The 12,687-nt window shown below is 35.9% G+C and overlaps 1 non-coding gene across 1 annotated transcript; it reads left to right on the top strand.

Moving 5' to 3' along the window:
- Positions 1-3,164: 3,164 nt before the first annotated feature.
- Positions 3,165-3,271, top strand: LOC111736196. Its single transcript, XR_002779121.1, has one exon. It is a non-coding gene; the product is annotated as a U6 spliceosomal RNA (small nuclear RNA).
- Positions 3,272-12,687: the final 9,416 nt, after the last annotated feature.

Here is a 12,687-nt window from a genome sequence, read left to right as displayed (position 1 = left end):
CATTATCTTTTTAAGGGCATTATTTATTCCAAAATAAAAAGTTAAAAAATAACATTACTTTGTGTGAATCTCTGTTCTAAACTCCTTAAAAATATTAACTCATCTAATCCACATGATAACCCTATGAGATCGATGCCATGATTATGATTTTATAGACAATAAAACTGGGGCACAGAGAGGTTAAGCTATTGGCCCAAGGTCACATAGGGATGGAACTGAGATTTGAGCCCAGTCAATCTGACTCCAGAATTTATGCTCTTAGCCAATAGAGTGTTATTCTATTTCCTAATGCAGCAAACATAGTCTATTTGCAATGCAACTCCACTTAAAAAAATCTGTCATTTCTCCTCTTCAGATCACTAACTGGTAGATGGCATCACTAACCAAGCTGTGATGTGGCATGCTCTTCCTCCTTGCCATTCACTTCCTGACACAGTGAAGGCATGGTTTAGGTACATCATGTTCCTGGTGGCTGGTGAGCTGGAAAGCAACTGTGTTATTTTTAAAACCCATGTGTCGCTTTTCTTTTAACATCTGAGTTTCCACAGGTTCTTATCTACAGATGGCTGTGAAATTTATAGACATTCAATGGACTCCACAGTCAAATAAATATAATGTTAAAATAATTAATAATTATCTAGACTTGGGCCAGATAATCCAGTGTTCCATTCTCTGTTGGTCTTTGTTAAAGGCAAGGAGTATTTTGTTCAATTCTTGTGCACTTGATTTCTTTCTGAGATCGTTTCTAACGGTTCTATATAGGTCTTTTGTGGAGCGGCTGGGGAAGTAAAACATCTAAACAACAACTTCTCAGAATCCCATAAAAAAACTGACTGAGCTAAACTGTCCAGGTAGAGAGGCCTATCAATGAGAATTTCTACCTAAGGAGATCACTAAATAAGTAGTCTGTGACATTCCTTATCTGCATAAGCACTTAACCTCATTACAGGTGACTATTCCAAAATAAATTAAAAGTGTTAAGAAACATATGGGAAGAGAACTACAGGATATTTGTCTCCATTTGAAATGGAAATATAAAATAAATAAAACAAAGCCACCCCCAAATAAAACAAAACTCAAAAAGCTTTTCCTTAATTGGCACACAACCATTAATTTTAATTAGATCACAAGCCCCCCACCTCCATTTACCACCCAGCGGTTGAAGGGTTAATGGAATTAGGGAGGGCTACCAGGACAGCTGATGAGTGATTCTTGCATGAATAATAATTCCTGAGTGGGAGTGAGATGTGCCACCTCCCTCCCCATCTCAAGGTACTTCAGGCTCAACTGAATATAAAAATTAGACAGTGTTCTTTCTGCTTCATACATCACCCAGCAGAACACAGCTGGCTATTTGGCTCCAGGGCAAACACATTTGAATAGACAAAAATACAGGCTATGTTAGGGTAGCTTGACTGAATTGCCCTTCAACCTGGATTTTTTTCTTATTCAATTATTTATTCATTCATTTATTTATTTGACAAGATAGGAGGCCATTGAAACTTTCCCCAAATCCCAGAACACCCCTTCTTTTAACAAGGTGCATTTCTCCCCTAAAATCTTATTTTTTTCATTGATCAATAAGATCACTATCAGCATCATCTTCACCACTATGAATTCCAAAGTGACAAAGGAGCTTCTGAGGCTTTGAATTTAAGAAGGCTTAAAATAAAAGTGGTATCAATATGCATTGAGGCATATTCAATGCATTTCCTTGTTCTCCTCTTCCAACATTCGGGAATTAGCGTGGCTTTACAGGTTTATGTCTCTCGTAAGGTTATAATCTCTTGTAAGGTTTATGAAAATTGTCCCCTATAATAATCACCTGCACCTCTTCAGGTTGTGGAGAGTTGCCTTGATCATTTAAGTACAGCTTGGTCTGCCACCAACTTGAAGATTTTACTGACTGATCATTATTCATAAAATAAACAACGGAGTTTTCAGAGGAAAGAAAATGTGAATGCTAGAAGATAAAAAATCAGAAGTGGAGTTATAGACGAGAAGAAAGATGGGCCTTTGGAACTGGATCTCGGTGTCCTTGCCTTTTCTTTTCTCTAATCAGAATGAATAAAGAAATAAATCTTCTACTTTATTGAATCACAACAACACAGGCCAATAGAAAATAAAATAATTTACCAACCCTGCTCCCAGGACTTTCTAGAAGAAAACACTAATGGATTGGCCTTGCAGACTTAACTAGAGTCATATTAAAGAAATGAAAGAAATAACAGGGAGACAGTCCCTACTAAAACAATAACAAAATTATTTTCCCCAACTGTGATCAAGTTGTTCCGATCTCATGAAAAAAAAATGTGTTTGATAACAACATATGATACTCCAGAGCATGTGAACGGTTGCTAAAAAACATAAGAAAAGAACTCGTGGGATTCTTCCCATGAAGAGAAGAATGTTATTAGAACTGCATAATTAGATTTAGATATATATTAAGATTATAATTTTTAACTTTGAGGTCAAAATTTTTCCTTTTTAAAAATAATCTATCCATAGTTTGTAAACCCCACATGAGGTCTCTATACTTTGAATGTTGCCTTATATTAGAAGAGTTTATTTCCTTTTTTGCTTTGGAGATATATATGTGTGTGTGTTTACACTTTAATGAATACTTTCTGTGCATAAAAAATGACATTATTTTTGCAAAAAGCAATACAGTTTTAATAAAATTACCCATATAATGAAATCCACTTTTATTTTCTCTCCCCTCCCTACTTTTTAACTTTTATCGTTAAATAAAAGAGCTTTGACACTTCAAAATAAAGAAGAAAGATCTTTTATGGGAATGGGTATTCTGATTGCATAATTATTTAACTCTTTTTTGTCCTGAAAGTTGATCTAAAAGCCTAAAATCTGTTATTGTGACCATGAATGGTGTGTAGGGTTTGGGCCAGAGAATACGTGACAATTGGAAACAAGAGTATAAGTCTACATAAGTTTATAAGTTAGCCCTGGACAGTAAAGATATTTAACTAAATGGGAAAAATTATCTGGTGCTAGCAGAGTAGAGGTTTTAAGTATGAAATGTGGCCAAGAAAATAGATCCAAGAAAATGGAGGGGAAGTTTGTGGACTCCTAAAAAGAAGATAACTTTTATGTGATTGGAGGATATGAATCTATTCAGTGATTGGTATTGAAAATAGAGGGCAATAGTGCTCGTTTTGGCAGCACATATACTAAAATTGGAACAATATAGAGAAGATTAGCATGGTACCTGCACAAGGATGACAAGCAAATTCATGACGCATTCCATATTTTTTGCACTTTTCATTATTTATTAATGCATCGTATTTTTGTGAAGAGGCTAAAAACAAAACTAACCAAATGAAAAAATCAAATTAAATGACTTATGAGTAGCAAGGGAAAATAAATCTGTAGAGGAAGATAAAATGTTGAACTCTGCCTCATTAGTTTGAATAGAATTTTTTTGAAGTGGGGAGGTAGTAATGTACACTTTCTTTTCATTTTAATTATGTATATAAATTTTAAATAATATTATGGATAAGGAAAAAACTCAAAAGTATTTTAATTTCTGAATAATTACAGTCTGGGAATATCAATCTACCAAAAGTACCTCTGATGGGTGCTCATGAACTGAAAAGAACAATCTATAAATAATAATAATATTAATTTTTGCCAATTGGCATGAAGGAAGAAACAGGCCTAAAATGTCATCCTTTGGTGGTAGCGACAAATATATATATATATATATATATATATATATATATATATATATACACACACACACACACACACACACACACACACACACACACACACGCATGCACACACATACATACATACATAGTCAAGAAGTTGTCTAGATATTCAGACATGGTTATTGATAGCTCAGATCCAGATCCAGCCAGCTTCTGGAAAATCAGGAATGAACATCTCTGGGATCTCTCGTGGATGGGAGTGGGTTCCCTACTACAAGATGCCCTTGCATTGTCCAAAAAAGAAGTCTTTAAGGCCAGTCAGGGAAAAGGACCTGTCATTGCATCACTGATATTGTGTTCATACAATTAAATTTACTTCTTAAAATAATTCATCTGAACTCTTTTATGGAAGCACATGTTTTGAACATCATGTCCTAGACTGCCCAGTTACACTGAACTTGTCAACTATTGCAATAGACCAATTTTCCCAAACATGATTTTGCATTACCCCAAAGTTCCAGCACGGCTTACTTAAGTCTCTCTACAATGTGACTTCAAGGGTGAAGCTATCTGGTCAAGTTAGCCCACATCCATGCTTCTTTAAAGGTGACACAGTAGTCTAGCACACGTAGGGATATATCTTTCTCAGTCACTAAATATTAAAAATAGAATAATTCTTTGGAAACAATCTGGAAAATTCTGGCATATTGCTTTTAAACCCAGGTGAGTGATATAACATTAAAACGAGGTTGGCAAATGTAGAATCTATATACAGATGAATCCTTAAGAACTCAATCTACCGTAGAGCTTCTTAATAGGGAGAAAAACAAACACGATGCTTTCGAAAATGCACATGCTTCAGCTCATTCCATTCTAATGTTCTTTCTTCAGAACCACATGTTCCCAAGAAGAAAAATCCCCATGAATTTTGTCAGTTGGAATCTCAAATTCTTCTCATTAAGAAGGAGTCAAGGAACCACGAAGCCCAGGCCTTTGGGATAATCAGTGCCATGAGGTTCTAGTAAGGATTCGTTTTTATCAACATTCACAGGCCCTCTACAGAGCTCTCTATAACCCCTGGCCCTTTGCTTTTACTATTCCCTTACTGCCAATGCCTGCCTTGCCTTTGTCACCCTTCATCAGCTGCCTGACCTCTCCATTCCACTCCACTCTCTCCATTTTCCTAAATCTAACCCTCCTTTGAGACGAGGCTCACAGACCACTCTCTTTCTAACTCTCCAGGTGTGAGTTAAAAGCTTCATATTCATGTACTCCTGGCACCCTGAGTTTCTCTCTATGCATGTTAACATCTCCTATAATTGATTTGTTTATTTACTTGCTTATGTTCTCATTATATTTTGAGTTTTAGAAGGTCAGGGAGCATATTTCATTTGTCTTTGAAATCCTCATCTTAATAGGGTTCAGTGCAAAATAAATATCTGCTAAGTATTTGTTGAAATAAACTAAGCTGAAATTCCTAAACAGGTTTTTTAAATTTATTCAAAATGACAATTTCAAAAGACACAGACGAAGGAGAGAGGGGAGAGGGATCAACTTTATTTAATGATCTTCATAAGTAATGTCATCTAGAGAATATCATAACTATGAGATACAAATTATTGTTAAAGCTATACTTAAACATGGAATATAGCTGACTACCAAACAGAATATTCAGGTGAACATTAAAGGGAGTTTAGAAATACTGGTGAATTTGAAATTTTGCCTTTGGATACATTCAATTTAGCATGAAATTTATTGTTTAGACAGGTGCACTTTTTTCTCTCTCTTTCATCACCAAAGCCACAACGTAAGGTGTGGGAAGATTTCTAGAGTCTCTATGATCCTCTGTCTTTCCATACTCTTCCTAGCTATGTTAAGTCTGAATGACATGGCTTATCCCATTCTGTGCATTTTTTAGGAAGATGTATTGAGTCTACAAGGTGAAAAAAGAGAAAAATATAAAATATCTGATATTCGCTGACTGACTGCTGTGTGCTAGAAATTCCCGAAGAATTCTTTATACGTTAACAAACATAATCCTCACAACTGTTTGTTCAAGATCAATAGTTGCACCACCAGATGAGGAAATAGAATCTCACTGAAGTGAAGTCATTCTTCTAAAACTACACAGCAAGTGAAGAGAAGAGACAGAATTGGCATTGAGGGTTGCCTGATCCCACAATCCATGTGTGATCCCTATAGCCCACGGACGTCAATCCTGTCTGCAGACTGGTTCATGAAGAGCAAGATCCACCACAGAGGGCTGATACAGAGTCCCCTGCTATTGAGATGACACACAATAGAAATATTTAGCTGCACACACAAAAGGAGTTGTATACTATAGTGAACATTTACTTAATCTGGGGAGATAAACCTAAGAAATTATATGTAAAAATTCATTCATTCGATAAAATATTTCTGTACTTGTATTCATGCTAGGAGATCAATTCTTCTTGTATGAGTCTAGTCAGCTTAGTCAATCTGCTGATTCAAGTCCTTCTAAAATTAAGAAAATTTTCTTCTGTCATCTATGTAACTATCACTCTTCCTCTCTCTGGAACTCCTATTGATTGCATTTTAGTCCTGAATCTACCCTCTCAGCCTCTCATTTTTTCCTCTTGGTTTCTATATCCTTGTCTGTTTGTGGGGGTAAGCTATTTCTTCTGTTGATGTTCTATCCACCACTTCTGTTTTCAACAGGGTCTATCTTCTTTTTCAAATCATCTCTTGAATTTTTTTTCAGTTAGAATGAACATTTAGTGTTATATTAGTTTTAGGGGTACAGCATCGTGGTTAGACATTCATATAACTTACAAAGTGATCCCTCTGATAAGTCTAATACCTACCTGGCACCATACACAGGAATTATAATGGTATCGATTATATTCTCTATGGTGTACTTTACAACCCTATTAAATCAAAAACACTGATTTGAAAAGATATATACATCCCTATGTTTATTGTATCATTATTTGCAATAGCGAAGACATGGAAGCAACCTAAATATCCATCAACAGATGATTAGATAAAGAAGGTGGGGTACAAATATACAATGGAATATTACTCAGCCTTAAAAAAGAATAAAATCTTACCATTTGCAACAACATGGATGAACCTGGAAGGTATTACACTAAGTGAAATAAGACAGACACAGACAAACCATCTATTGGATTTTTAAAGTCATGGACCAGGTTTCCGAATTTCAAAACAGAAGTCCTTTTTCATGTTCCAATGTTATTTACTTGAGAGTTCTAGTATTTTTTATGAAACACCTCAATTGACATTTTCGTTGTCTCTACTTTAATGGGGGCTGCTTGTTGCAGGCAGATAGATCTTCCCCTCTCAGGTAGCTAGTACCCCTGAGTTGTAACTTGTCTTTGCCTCATAATGGAATATGAGCCTGGGCAGTCTAGCTAAACCTTAAGATCTTTTAAACAATGGAAAACCAGAAAATGAAGAAAGAAAATGCAGTCTCTGTCATTATGAACCATCAGAGAACAATTTGGCAAACAGTTCACCCTCTGCTGAGGCTTTCTGCTCCTGGACCTCCTAGGAACGTATGGTGGTTCTCTCCTAATCTCAGGGACTGAGAATAATTCAGTAACTGCCCCCTTCGTGCCCTCCAGGGTCAGATGGAACAGGCAAGCATTCCCAGGAAAAGTGGCTGATGTAACATTTGCTGAAGGGAATTGTGTCAGCTGACTACTCTGGCAGGTGCAGAATTCTGGACTTCTTCCCAATCCCTAGGAACAAACAAGATCTACTCTTTGCAAGTGGTATTCTGGCTTCTTCCCACAGAGAACCAATTCCTGGACCTGCTCTTTCCTTAGAACTAAAACCTTAGATCCCTCCAGTGTCTACCAGCCTGCCGCTCCTAGTTGATGCTTCATGCAGAGGAAGATAGAAGGTAAGGAGAATCAAGGCCACATGCCTTGGTTGTTTTCTTCCCAGAATTTCCTCAGGACTTATGTACTGAACACCCACTATGAGCTGCCAGTGAGACATCTTGAGATGGAACCATCAGAGACATGCATAGCTTGATCATGGAACATAATATTTAATATTTGTTTGTTTAAAAAGTTTTGAAATTATAGTTAAAAGAACTGAATGGCCCTAGATGATCTCTGAAGATTAATAACAGGAGGAACAAAGCTACAAATATTTTTACTTTGTGATGCATGAAGACTTCAGTAATATGCAAAATTTGATTGACATTGCATATTTAAGGGGTGCATCATAACTATCTGAAGACTTTTTAGTTTGACTTTTTCTGCTTAGTGGGGTGTCAGAACTAAGAAAGCAAATTCACTAGTATCTCATATATTTCCAAGAGAAGTCATGATGTAGGTATTAACATTCCCATAGCCCTGATGAGTCCACAGTTCAGGTTAGGTTAAATGACCTGCCAAATGAATGAATGAATGAACGAACGAACGAATGAACGAACGAACGAAAGAACGAATAAATAAATAAATAAATAAATAAATAAATAAATAAATAAATAAATAAATAAATAAATAAATAAATAGTGGAACCTAAATCTTCTTATGCTAAAAGCCAGCTCCAACATACCATAAAAGTTCTTACAATAGGGTCTCCAATAACATTAAATAATGACAACATGGCATAATGCTAGCTTTAATTTCCTAAAGCAATTATTCAATTTCTATTGTAAAAATTTGATAAACATACTTTAGCAAAGTACACATTAACTTTCTAGTTCAGAGTGGGTTTAGAAGCAGATTCTTTTTCCTCTGAATAACTATACCTATACACAAAGTTAGACAAGCAAGCACAGAAAACTAGCTCTAATGTCACCTTCCAACTCCCAAGATCCAATAGAGAACAATAGGAGGCATAACGACCAAGGAAGGAAACTGGGAATTACTGTCACCTCCTTTCTGAGCAGGAAAATATACCTGGAGATGGCTGAGAAGGATGAAGAGTTCTTCTGGAATCTTATGTGTCCCAAGGAAGAGAATTGTTTTCTTTTCTAGCATAATAGGAGCAGTGCTCTCATTGGTAGGTATTAGCCACACGGTATTTGTACATGGACTGGGTAAGGGTCCTGTTGACATTACGTCCTCTCTATGTACTGGGCCAGCTGGCTTAAGTGCTGACACCTATCAAGAGGTACCAGGCATTCAAGAGCAAAGCTGCCCAGACAAGAGTAATTCACCCGTCCTTTAAATATGTATAGCTAATCATATAAGTATACATAGCCAATCAGCCTTAAAGATGGGATCATAATCAATTGCATTGGTACATATTGTATTTAAGTACAATAAGCTTAACCAATTAAAGGAACAATCCCATTACACAGGTTATAGTGCTATTTCATTGAGGGTTCCAGTTCCCAAAAGGATTTTGTTTCAGAGAGCTCTATCAATACAAGTATACATTAGTATGCACCTATCCTCACACTACAGTGGTGTCTCAGCTATTGAATAGTTACTACTTTTCTTTAAGTGCTACTTTCCTTATTCCATTTGTCTCATCGTTCCTTAGATCCATTGCTTTCTTATTTGAATGCTTCATCTCTAGAAGTATATTATTTATTTCACAACTCCAGTTACCAAATTTTTAGTAGATTATTTCTAATTTTTATTATCTTTTCAAAAAATTCATACTCGTTTTTAATTGCCTTGTTAAAGAACAACTCCTTGCACACATTATATTTTACATGACCCTCTCATTTCTGAGAGAACGTCTCTAAAATGCTCATAACACACCGGTACAGGACCCCAGAGAGACGACAGGTTGAGAATAAGATGAGCTGGGTTAAATTGTTGCCCCTCTAATTACATCTAAGGGAACCATTGATTCTACATTTGATAATACACTGACCCTGCAATAAGAAACAGATTACAGTTGGGAAAATGGAAGTGGTTACTCATATTTTGTTGGTGAGGCAGTTTTTCTACAGAGTTAATAAAAGGGCCTAGAGTCTACAGAAAAGGTATTACATAAATCGGTCAAATTATTTTCTATATAGACCCACTATAGGAAGTTAAGTGAGGAGAGGAAATTTTTCTACATTGTCTGCCTTAAAACCTCAAAAGTAAAATGTCTTATAAGTGATTTAGGTTTCAGTTTCTTATTTTAAAAATCCTTTCATTGTCTAGTTTATTTTTATACATTATCTTTAAAGTTTTCTACACTCTGTTACTTAACTTCTTATAAAATATTTTTGTTTATTTCTATCATTTGGTAACAATGCTTTATAAAATGAGGAGAAAGGAAACTAAGTGCATGTGTGTGTCTGTATTCATACATATGTGTGTATGCAAACAACATGCATCTATATAAAAACAGAAATATATACATAGTGATCAAATAGTCCTATGTAAATGATATTAGATTTTGAAGAATTTTTTTTGTCATACCTATTCTCACACTGATCTAACATTTTATACTTTCTAAAGTCATTTCACATTATTTGACATTGCAATAGTGTCATATGTTAATCTTAATTTTAAAAAGGTTCAGAGAGAGTGATCAAACTCAAGTCCCAGAGTTAGCAGTAGAAATAGCACTGAATTCTTGTGTTTTAACCTCAGCCTCCTTTTACAAAGGAAAAAAAAAAAAACATTTATAGAGTTTATTGCAGCATTATTCATGGTGACCAAGACATGGAAACATCCCCAGTGTCCTACGATAGAAGACTGGATAAAGAAAATGTAGTACGTATATACAATAGAAAATTACTCAGCCATAAGAAAAGATAAATACAGCCATTTGTGACATATCAATGGATCTTGAGATTATCGTGCTAAGTGAAGTAAGTCAGACAGAAAAAGTTGAGGAGCATATGATTTCACTCATGTGTGGGATATTAAACAAAGAAGAAAATGAATAAGACCAACAAACAAAAACTCATAAACACAACAGTTCAGTAGTTACGAGGGGGGAGGTAGATAAGGTAGATGGGGTTAAGGGGATCAAATATATGATTATGGAAGGAGATATGACTTTGGGTGGTGAACACACAATGCAATATACAGATGATGTATTATTGAATTGTATACTTGAAACCTATATCATTTTATTAATGAATGTCACCCCAATAAGTTTAATTTAAAAAAAAGAAACATATTTAGTTATAAATTACTAGGAGCCACACTGCTCTTATAGACAGAGCTGGCCAAAAGTAAAACTGAGAGATGAGAAAAGAGGTTCAGTTGTTCTTTGGAGATCTTTGCATTTATGGTTACATCTATGGCTCTTTTATTAATCCATCATCCTTTCTCTTTTTTAACCCTACAAAGGCAAGCCTCCAAGCCCCCACCCCCACCCCAGCCACTATCCTTGCTTCTTGATCTGAATGCTTTTTCCTATTTCAGTCTCAGCATCTGCCTCAGTTTTTCCTTGCTTCCATCAAGACGGCCCCAAGCCCCCAGGCAAGGACCCTGCATGGCTCTCAAGTTCAGGGCATGAAGCTTATATATCTCCCTGAAAAGCAGCTCATATTTACTTTCAGACCAATGATCCATCTTTCTCTCTCAGGTAACAAAATGTGCATATTAGTGAAGATTTTCCTGGAGGCAATTCCTCTGCCTTTGCAAATTCCCAAAAGTGAGAATTCAGGTATTATGATAAAGCAGCACCAAGGCAGACCAGTAGGCCCAATGTCAGGGCCAAATGTTCTCTTATATGATTACCTCACACTCTCCAGATAGGCATAGGGTGGTTTGCCTTGGTGCATATACCTAGGAAGATGCTAAAAACATGATCTGCTAGGAATGGGATGCTCCCCCCTCTTTGCCAGCATTGCTGGTAAGATTAGATCTTTTGCAGATTGTCCATTTGCCCCTCAGACCTTCTTAACATGAGTGGGGTAAACAATTGTCTACCACAGCCCCATTGCCTCAGAGTGCTTCCTTACTTCTACGTGCCATCACCAATAGCAATCACATTTATCTCAGAGGAAAGAAGAAGGAAAAAGGGACAGAGTAAGGTCAATTGCTATAAAAATACGGATTGGGTAAACATAGAAACAATTACCTCGTGAAGTCAATAAGTCACTGAGAGCTTTTTATGTTTCTAAGGTTTATTTACATAATCCCAGAACAGTAGATCTGTGAGGTTCCTAGTTTTAGACAGCATGAATAAAGGTACACACACAAATCTCAAAAAGTTGATCTGGTCTGAAAATCTAATAGAGTTAGTACATTTTTACCTTTAATTAATTGACTCATAATCTACCAAATTTAATACATATTTTTACCTATACCAGTTGATCCATAACCATTTTTAAGAATAGGCATACCAGGGAATATCACCAACCTTTGATGTTGTTAGCCTACAGGACAAGTGCAGATTCTACTGCACAAAGTTCTTGAGGCAGCTTTCTCCAAAACACAGCAGAGGTTAAGGTCAGCTGTGAGTTATTCATGGTTGCTCATATATTCCTCATAAAAAAAATCTGTGCTTTGCCCTAGCTTTGGTATCTTAACAACTCTAAGATCTATCTGTGGTTCTGAGCTCTACTCAGGAAATATAAGGAGTTTAGAAGCAAAGTGAGAAAAGACTGTGTTGCCCCTCAGAGGTGATAGGTCATCAGCACTCTTTTCAAGTTCATAAGATAGTCGAATCAATTAATTCAAATCGTTAGAGACCAGTATGCCTATCATAATGTTACCTTGCCATTTACTTTTCTTTTCTTAACATAGATATGCTGGCCTGTAGAATCAAAAAGAACTGATTTTGTAGCTCAACAAAATCATTTATTAGACATAGAACCTTAGTTCACTAATCTACAAATCTTAGTTCACTTGTATGTAAAATGAAGCTGATAATAAAATCTACCTCATAGACAGAGGATTAAATAAGTGTACTTATTATGGTGTCTGGACAAGCAAAAATGTTAGCTATTATAATTGATATTAAATAGTTTAATTATTCAAACCCTACTCACATTCTCCATAGGGGTAGGTATTTCATCTGCCTTGGTGGCGGCACTATAATCCTCTTCTTAGATTATTTGCAAAAGTGAACATTAATAGGAAAGCTCATA

The sequence above is a fragment of the Pteropus vampyrus genome, unplaced genomic scaffold (genome assembly GCF_000151845.1).
Source record: "Pteropus vampyrus isolate Shadow unplaced genomic scaffold, Pvam_2.0 Scaffold18, whole genome shotgun sequence".
Classification (NCBI taxonomy): domain Eukaryota; kingdom Metazoa; phylum Chordata; class Mammalia; order Chiroptera; family Pteropodidae; genus Pteropus; species Pteropus vampyrus.
This window is presented reverse-complemented; position numbering and strand designations above follow the sequence as displayed.